We start from the raw sequence: 9,911 nt of genomic DNA, 5'->3' as shown, positions 1-9,911 counted from the left end.
CCCTTCAGGTGCTTTACAGCAATTAATGAAATGTGAAAGGAAAAAATGAACATTTTTTTTTTTTCTCAAAAATTTAATTTAATTTCATTTTTGCAAGGGTAACAGGAAACAATGGACCCCAAAATTTGTTGTGCAATTTCTCCTGAGCATGCCAATACCCCACTGTTTGGGCGCACGGCAGGGCTTGGAAGGGAAGGAGCGCCATTTGACTTTTTGAATGTAAAATTTGCTTGAATAATTAGCGGACGCAATGTCACGTTTGGAGAGCCCCTGATGTGCCTAAACAGTGGAAACAGTGGAAAACAAGTGACACCATTTTGGAAACTATACCCCTCAGGGAACTTATCTAGATGTTTGTTGAGTACTTTGAGCTCCCAAGTGTTTCACAAAAGTTTATAACTTAGAGCCGTGAAAATTAAAAAAATCACTTTTTTCCACAAAAATTATCTTTCAGCCCCAATTTTTTTTATTTTCACAAAGGTAACAGGAGAAATTGGACCCCAAAAGTTGTTGTACAATTTCTCCTGAGTATGCTGATACCCAATATGTGGGAGTAAACTACTGTTTGGACATGTCAGGGCTCGGAAGGGAAGGAGTGACATTTTGGAATGCAGACTTTGATGGAGTGGTCTGCGGGCATCATGTCGTGTTAGCAGAGCCCCTGATGTGCCTAAACAGTTGAAATGCCCAACAAGTACCCCCTTTTTGAAAATTAGACCCCCAATGAATTTATCTAGATGTGTGGCGAGCACCTTGAATCCCCAGGTGCTTCAAAGAAAATTATAATGTTGACTTGTGAAAATTTTTATTTTAGCCCAAAAAAAAAATATTTTCACAAGGGTAGCAGGAGAGAGTGGACCCTAAATTTGTTGTGCAATTTCTCCTGAGTACGCAGATACCCCATATGTGGGGGAAAACTATTGTCTGGGCGCATGGCAGGGCTCAGAAAGGTAGGAGTGACATTTTGAAACACAGAATTTGATGGAATGCTCTGTGGGTTTCATATCGCATTTGGAGAGCCCCTGATGTGCCTAAACAGTGGAAGCCTGCCACAAATGACCCCATTTTGGAAACTAGACCCCACAAGGAATTTATTTAGATGTGTGGTGAGAACCTTGAACCCACAGGTGCTGCACAGAATTTTACAACGTAGATCTGTAAAAATGAAAAAAATATATTTTTCCCACAAAAAAGTTGTTTTAACCCCCTATATGTTCATTTTTATTTTTCATAAGGATAGCAGGAGAAAATGGACACCAAAATTTGCTGTGCAATTTCTTCTGAATAAGCCGATACCCCATATGTGGTCGAAAACTACGTTTGACGCACAGTGCAAAGCTCAGAAGGGAAGAAGCACCATATTGGAGTTCATATTTTGCTGGGCTGCTTTGAAGGTGTTATGTCACATTGACAAAGCCCCTAAAGTGCCAGGACAGCAGAACCCTACATAAGAGACCCCATTTTACAAACTACACCTCTCAATGAATTCATCTAGGGGTGCAGTGAGCATGTTGACACCACATGTGCCTCACAGAATTTTACATCATTGGGTGGTGAAGAAAGAATAATTAAATTTTTACCAACAAAGTTTTGCTTTAGCCCCAGATTTTACATTTTCACAGTGGGAAATGGGTAAATATGGCACTAAAATTTGTCACACAATTTTTGTTGAATGTCGAAATACCCCATATGTTGCTGTACAGTACTGCTTAGCCACACGGCAAGACTCGGGAGCCATGGAGCGCTAATTGTCTCCTGGAGCACAGATTTTCTAGAATAGTATGCGGACTCCATATACAGAGATCCTAAGTGCTAGAAGAGCAGAATCCCCCCTCAAGTGACCCCATTTTGGAAATGATACCCCTTTGAGAATTTATCTACAGGTGTTGTGATGATTTTAACTACATGGGTGTTTTCCAGAGACAAGCAGTAGTGGACTTGCAGAGTGAAAATTGCAAACTGACGTTGTATTGACCTGTATGTTATGCCCAGCTCATGCTTCTGGAGACATGCACCTGTAAATTAGGCAAGCTCTCAACGCTACAGAAATACCAAACATCTGGACGCTAACTGCAGTTTAGGCACACTGTTGGGCGCTGAAGGGAGGGGGGTATTTGTATTTGGGAACACAGAAATTGCTGAATTTGTTTTTGGGGGAAAGGACCATTTCGCTTTTCCACAGCCTTTGTGCTACTAGTAACGTGGAAGCCCCCTGTATTTCCGTTAACAGATGACGGATCTGAGTGGGGGCTTTTTTTGTGGATTGAGTCAAAGCTTTTATTGTGATCCAAAATGTTATGTAAAATGTTCCCATTTATCCTGTGCTCTACACTGAGCACTGATATTGGGGTTTCCATTTAAATCTCCGAGTGACGTCATTCAGATGAAACCCCCGAGGGATTCATTCACTATAATGAGGCAGCAGAGTAACTCTGGACTCCGTCTGGCCTCTGTTTAGTGGTGTCCTTTTTTTCAGAGGTTCACAAAACTGTGGCCAATGGGACTTTTATGCACTCCTAATAAAAAGACGGACACCGTAGGATCACAGACCAGACGGCAACCACGGTGTCTCCATCTGCCTCATTACAGGGAATCTTCCGCCAGCGGTTCCATCTGAATCAGAGATTTACACGGAAACCCGGTATAAGTGCTCAGCGCAGAGCGCACGATAAATGTGAACCGAGCCATACTGCTTTCTTTGGGAGGAGGAATGAACAAATCAGCAACAGGTAAAGAATTGGTTTTATTTATATTTTATGCCGTTCCTCATGTGGTATTATTGACTAGACGACTTTATTCTTCAGGTCGGTGCAATTACAGCGATACCAGATTTATATCTTTATGATTGGCAGCTGTCACACACTAAAAGACGCTTTTTTTTGCAAAGACTATGTGACGGGGTGTGCGACAAAGCAGGAAGGGACAACAGGCCGATGATCAATCCAACGAGATTTATTGAGGCAGGGAACATAGAACATCAAATATCAATATTGTTCCTTAGAGTCCGCAATGCGTCCACACCAAAAAGGGGAACAGTTCCGGGGGCGCCACCCGGCAATCCGACGCCAGGGAAAAGGCAGAAATAATCCTGGGATGAGTTCGATGGATCCAACAGATGAGGGACACAACAAAATCCCACGTGGCAGCTGATCTCCAATGTCCAATAGTCCAACGGATCTCCAATAGTGCATACACGGCACCAGGATCTGGCCTCAGCACAGGTCCTAGCCCTTCACACAGCACAGCATCAACTACCTCAAAAACATGTGGCTTATTGTTTTCCTTCTCTTGGGATCAGCCCCCAGGCTGGGGATACACACTCCCCACCCCCCTTAAACATGTACTTAAGGTAACTGGAAGGCTATGTGCCCACGATGCAGAAATGCTGCATATTTTTTACGCTTCTCCCTGGCAGGAAAAACGCATGTGGTTTTTACATGCGTTTTCCCACCAGGTAGAAGCGTTTGTCAAGCGTTTTTGCATGCAATTCTGCATGCGGGTTATCAAGTGCTTTTCCAAGTGATTTTAGCATCACTTGGAAAAGTGCTTGACAACTTGTTCACACTATATAAATCCATGCAACCGGCATGGATTTATAGTAGTGTGACCAAGTTAGTTAAAAAAAAAGAATAAGAATGGTAAAAATTAAAAAAATAAAGTTTATACTCACCTTCCGTTGTCCTCCCGGTGTTATCTCCGCTGCGTCCGGTGTGTTGGGCGACTCGCGCTGTTGTGAAGGACCTGCGGTGACGTCATTGAGCCATGTGATGGGTCACATGACTCAGTGACATCATGGCAGGTCCTTCACAACAGCGCGAGCATTGCAAGAGACCGGACAGAGCAGACAAAACACCGAGAGGACATCAGAAGGTGAGTATAAACTTTATTTTTTATTTTAAATTCTTTTTTTTACAGTTTCTATGATACCCAGGTCTGGATGAGAGTCTCCTGTCCTCCAGACTTGGGTACCATCTGCACATAGAAACGCATAAAATCCGTGTGTACAAATGTACTGACACGGATATTATGCGCTTCAATGCAAGTCAATTGCGGCGATTATGCTGCGTGTCCGCAAAATTAATGGACATGCTGCAGATTTTTGAGCGCAGCATAAATGCTGCGGAAAAATCCGCAACATGGGCATTGACATTGCGGCTTGTCATTGGGAACCATGGGGGGCGGATTACCAAGCGTTTCCCAAGCGTTTATGCTGCGGAAATTGCACAGCATATACGTTTGTAAAACGTTATGTGGGCACATAGCCGAAGACTGAGGAATCTTCTAGAACTCCAATCTGTCTGCAGCATTGTGTATTTAAGGGAAGCCCCATGCAGAGAGGAACAAAGACCCCCATGCCCCCACTAGATGCAGGACAGAAAAGGCATTTGGCTAAAATAGAAGTTCAATTCTTTGCATCCAGGTTTATTAAAGGGAATCTTTCAGTACAATCCATCCTCCTAAACCATCTATATTCACATGTAGGTCATAGGAAGCTGAATAAGATGTTACCTTGATATCTGCAATCTTATGTTTTATTCAAGGGAAATCCACATTTTTCTTATATGTAAATAAGCTGTTAAGATCTATGGGCCGGACATAGATCTTCCCGAGAATCTGACTCCAGAGCTTATTTTAAATAGGAGAGGGAGTTACCAGTGTGATGTGTGATGGCCTGGATCTGATCTCACTGCAGAGCTGTGTGTGATTATAAGGCCATGGCCCCACTATCAGTATTTTTTCTCAAGAGTGGGAGCCAAAACCAGGAGTGGGTGATAAATGCAGAATTGGTGACTTGTATCTATTATACCTTTTCTCTGATTGTTCCTCACCTGGTTTTGGCTCCAACCGCTGAGAAAAAATACTGACGAAATACTGATAGTGGGGCCTGGTCTTTCTGATACATCTGCAGGTTCCTCTCAGTGCTTTAGCTTCCATCTCACAGGCAGCAAATATGTTTGTAAAAAGATAAAGTTCAGTTCTACAGTTCTGTGTTAGTTACATGTCTCACAATGGTAACTCCTCCTTTTATTTATAATAAGCTCTGGAAGCAGATTCCTGGGGAGATCTATGTCCGGCCCATAGATCTTAACAGCTCATTTACATATAAGAAAAACTTGGATTTCTCTGGAATAAGACATCTGATCCCAGTTATCAAGGTATCATGTTATTCAGCTTCCTATGACCTACATGCCCATATAGACAGCTTAGGAGGTTTGATCCCACTGACAGATTCCCTTTAAGAAAATTGGTATATTATTTGCAGAGTCCTTTCCAGGTTTTGGTAGCATTGCAATCATCTTGTGTGGTTAAAGGGTTTTTTCCTCGAACAAAGTACATTTTAATCAATAGATCTTGGAAGAAAAATAATTTCCACAATTGGATGTGTTTAAATAAAATGTTCCTGTGCTGAGATAATCTTATAAATGTGCCCCAATGTAATGGTCGTGTCTGACCGTACAGGAACACCACAGTCTGTTTATATCACATCTCCTGGTTAGGGAAGGAAGCAAAAGAATATACAGACAGGACAGCAGGGGATCACAGCTGATTCTTTCTGTGAGGTAAAACATTTCATTGCCTGTTTTTAAACAATGTTTTACTTCAAAGAAAGAATCAGCTGTGATCCCGTGCGGTCCTGTCTGTATACTTCCTCCCTTGCCCAGGAGATGTGGTATAATCAGACCATGTTCCTGCATGGTCAGACATGGCCATTACACAGTACACAGCAGGGGACATTTATAAGGTTATCTTACACAGAAATAATAATAATCCTTATTTATATAGCGCCAACATATTCCGCAGCGCTTTACAATTCAGAGGTTCATATGCAACAGTAATAAGTAACATAGTTAAAAATAATACAATAATTAAAGTAAAAATAATAATGACAACCCTGCTTGTAAAAGCTTAAAATCTATAATGAGGTGGGGGGTGACACAAAGTACAGGGGCTTATTTACAATGATGGTTCAGCCATCTTGAGGGAATGGGGGATAGATAAAGGCTGCATGAGCCATCACCAGCCAATATTTGTGGTGCTTTTGGGTGCGGTGGAGTTTGAAGAATTATGTTCAGAGTAATAGTGAATAGGCTATATACAGTAGTGTTCAAAATAACAGCACCATGTTCACAAACACGAGTTAAGCACAAAATCTTTCTACTAGTTTTTATTTCCATGCGTTGGGAACATTGCACACTGTTTTCCTATTCAAAACATGAAGAGAAATGTATATAATTTTTAACTACTTTACAGAAAATAACAAAAAATTAACATTGGGCTGTTCTAAAAAATAAGTGTCTGCATTTGTCTTTACAAACTCACAATATGTGCTCTTTTTTGAGGATTTAATATTCTTGTGAATCACTAACCTGATATTTACTTGTATAACCACAGTTTTTTAGAACTTTAGATTTTGCTCGTTTACTGGTGTGTTTAGGGTTGTTGTCTTGTTGAAACACCCATTTCAAGGGCATATCCTCTTCAGCGTAAGGCAACATGACCTCTTCAAGTATTTTAATATATGCAAACTGGTCCATGATCCCTGGTATGCGGTAAATAGGTCCAGCACCATAGTAAGAGAAACAGGCCCATATCATGATGCTTGCACACCATGTTTCACTGTCTTCAGTGTACTGTGGCTTGAATGCAGAGTTTGTGGTCGTCTGATGAACAGTCTGCAGCCCTTGGACCCAAAAAGAACAATTTTACTTTCATCAGTCCACAAAATGTTTCTCCATTTCTTTTTAGGCCACTTGATATGTTTTTTTGCAAATTGTATCCGCTTCAGTACATTACTTTTTTTTAACAGTGGGACTTTGCGGGGACTTCTTGCTAAGACATTAGCTTCACACAGGCGTCTTCTAACTGTCACAGAACTCACAGGTAACTTGAGACTGTCTTTGATCATCCTGGAGCTGATCATTGGCTGAGCCTTTGCCATTCTGGCTATTTTTCGATCCATTCGTATGGTAGTCTTCCGTTTTCTTCCACGTCTCTCTGGTTTTGCTTTCCATTTTAAAGCATTGGAGATCATTTTAGCTGAACAGCCTATCATTGTCTGCACTTCTTTATACGTTTTACCCTCTCCAATCAACTTTTTAATCAAAGCACGCTGTTCTTCTGAACAATGTCTCGAACGACCCATATTTCTCAGGTTTTCAAGGAGAAATGGATGTACAACATGTGCTAGCTGCTAGGAAAGAACGGTACTCCGAAGATTTTCCAGGGCACGGATAGGGTCCCAACCCGTTACATTTAAAAAGTCCAAAAATCCGGCACTTAGTCTGGTGAATTTATTTATAATTTAAGGCAAAGTGTATAGAAGAAGACGTTTCGGTCATCAGACCTTCATCAGCAATACACTAAAAGAAATGACAAAAAAAAAAGAATATATACAGAAACAAATAATTAATGGTGATATAATACAAAAAACATATCAGCAACAAATTATGAACAACATTACATATACATTTTTGTATATAATTAAACATAGAAGCAGCCATGGCAAAGATAATTACTTAAAATGGGTTCAAACAAATTTAGAACCTTTCAAACATATAACGTGTGTATCCGACTCTGTGATTCAAGCATAAGGCTGTGTTCACACGATGCGTATTTCATGCGTTTCCGCGGCGTTTTTGCAGTTGCGTAAACGCCGCGGAAACGCATGAAAAACGCATGGTAGAAGGGAAGCAATGTTCCCCAATGGAAATCCGCATGTGCTGTGCCCATGATGCGGATTTTTCCGCAGCGTTAACGCTGCGGTCAAAAATCCGCAGCATGTCAATTAATTTTGCGGAAACGCGGCGATTTCGCCGCCATTGACTTGCATTAGAACGCGCCAATTCCGCAAGACAGCATTTGTACTTGCGTAATTGGTGCGTTCTAATGTGCGGATGGTACCCGGGTGTGGAGGAGAGGAGAGTCTCATCCACACCCAGGTACCATTAAAAAAGCTGTAAAAGAAGAATAAAATAAAAAATAAATGTATTCTTACCATCTGTCGGCCCGCACAGCGCTCCCGCTTGGTTCCCGGCACTTGCAGTGAGTTGTAGGACCTGCGGTGACGTCAGAGTCATGTGACGGGTCACGTGACGCTGACGTCGGCAGGTCTTTCAATTCAAAGTTGCCGGCGAGGGAGAACAGATTGAGCAGGACAGCGCGGGCCATCGGAGGTAAGTATATACACTCTCTCGGGTCACACTATATAAATCCATGCTGTTTGCATGGATTTATATAGTGTGACCTAGTTATCAAGCACTTTCCAGGTGATGCTAACATCGCCTGGAAAGCGCTTGTCAATCTGCATGCGGAAACGCATGTCAATCTGCATGTGGATCCGCATGTATTCTGCAGGAAAAACGCATGCACAATCTGCATGCGTTTTTTCTGCCAGGGAGATGCAGAAATGATGCAGAAATTTTCTGCTTCATTTCTGCATCGTGTGCACATACCCTAAGCCTGTTAAAGAGAAAAGTGATAGTAAGATGCTGGAGTTATAATGAAAAACCCCAAAAAAACCTTCAACGTAAGTCTAGGTGAAAGTATAAAGGCAGACAGTATGTTGTCCTGCATTCTCACTTCTCCGTATGTCTGAAAAATGACAAGCACTGCTGAGCCAGAAACTCAGCCCATAAAGCTCAAAGGCAATATGACCACGACTTACTTGTGTTTCAGGAAGCGGTGCGCCTATTGCAGCTCGCTGGATGGTGACTGTCACTGTGGTGATGACCAGACCGTGCGTGGTGCTTAAATGCACATGGAATCTCTGACTTTCCTGTTTAAGGAACAAGAAGTGACGTTGTGCCAGGTCCTGTGTGTACATAGGAGGCATGTGATTGGCCATAGAGCACTATGGGACATGAGTCTGGATGGCACAATAGCATGGAGACATCTTATGGTTGGCAAAATAGAGAACTCTTAGGGTATGTGAGCACGATGATTATTTAGATGCAGAAATTTCTGCAGCGTTTCTGCACCTCTTGGCAGCAAAAACGCTGCGGAAATCCCGCTTGTTTTTTATGTGTTTTTTGTGCATTTTTGGCAGTGCATTCCTTATGGAACACGCAGCCAAAAACGCAGAAAGAATTGACATGCTGCAGATTTAAACTCACATGAAATCCAGACAGGAAAAATACTGATCATGTGCACAGATCTTCAAAATTCTCATAGACAATGCTTGCATCAGGATTCCAATGCGTTTTTGGGGCCAATTCCGTGCAGAAAAAACGCATTAAAAACAGAACGTTGTGCACAGAGCCTACAGATAAGAGTTATTGTGGAATGCGGTTTTGCCTGGCATGTAAACAAAGGAGAGGAACTTCTGTTTGGAAGATTCAGCCATCTTGAGGGAATGGGGGATAGATAAAGGCTGCATGAGCCATCACCAGCCAATATTTGTGGTGCTTTTGGGTGCGGTGGAGTTTGAAGAATTATGTTCAGAGTAATAGTGAATAGGCTATATACAGTAGTGTTCAAAATAACAGCACCGTGTTCACAAACACGAGTTAAGCACAAAATCTTTCTACTAGTTTTTATTTCCATGCGTTGGGAACATTGCACACTGTTTTCCTATTCAAAACATGAAGAGAAATGTATATAATTTTTAACTACTTTACAGAAAATAACAAAAAATTAACATTGGGCTGTTCTAAAAAATAAGTGTCTGCATTTGTCTTTACAAACTCACAATATGTGCTCTTTTTTGAGGATTTAATATTCTTGTGAATCACTAACCTGATATTTACTTGTATAACCACAGTTTTTTAGAACTTTAGATTTTGCTCGTTTACTGGTGTATTTAGGGTCGTTGTCTTGTTGAAACAACCATTTCAAGGGCATATCCTCTTCAGCGTAAGGCAACATGACCTCTTCAAGTATTTTAATATATGCAAACTGGTCCATGATCCCTG

At 41.5% G+C, this 9,911-nt stretch overlaps 1 long non-coding RNA gene across 1 annotated transcript; it reads right to left on the bottom strand.

Annotated features, from left to right (window-relative positions):
* Window positions 1-2,936: 2,936 nt before the first annotated feature.
* On the bottom strand, window positions 2,937-8,814 carry LOC141173675 (uncharacterized). Its single transcript, XR_012252655.1, has 2 exons — window positions 8,666-8,814; window positions 2,937-7,361 (listed from the first exon to the last, which is right to left on the bottom strand). It is a non-coding gene; the product is annotated as an uncharacterized lncRNA (long non-coding RNA).
* Window positions 8,815-9,911: the final 1,097 nt, after the last annotated feature.

This window comes from Phyllobates terribilis, unplaced genomic scaffold (genome assembly GCF_046119375.1).
Source record: "Phyllobates terribilis strain yellow unplaced genomic scaffold, ASM4611937v1 Scaffold_13__5_contigs__length_258822181, whole genome shotgun sequence".
NCBI lineage: Eukaryota > Metazoa > Chordata > Amphibia > Anura > Dendrobatidae > Phyllobates > Phyllobates terribilis.
This window is presented reverse-complemented; position numbering and strand designations above follow the sequence as displayed.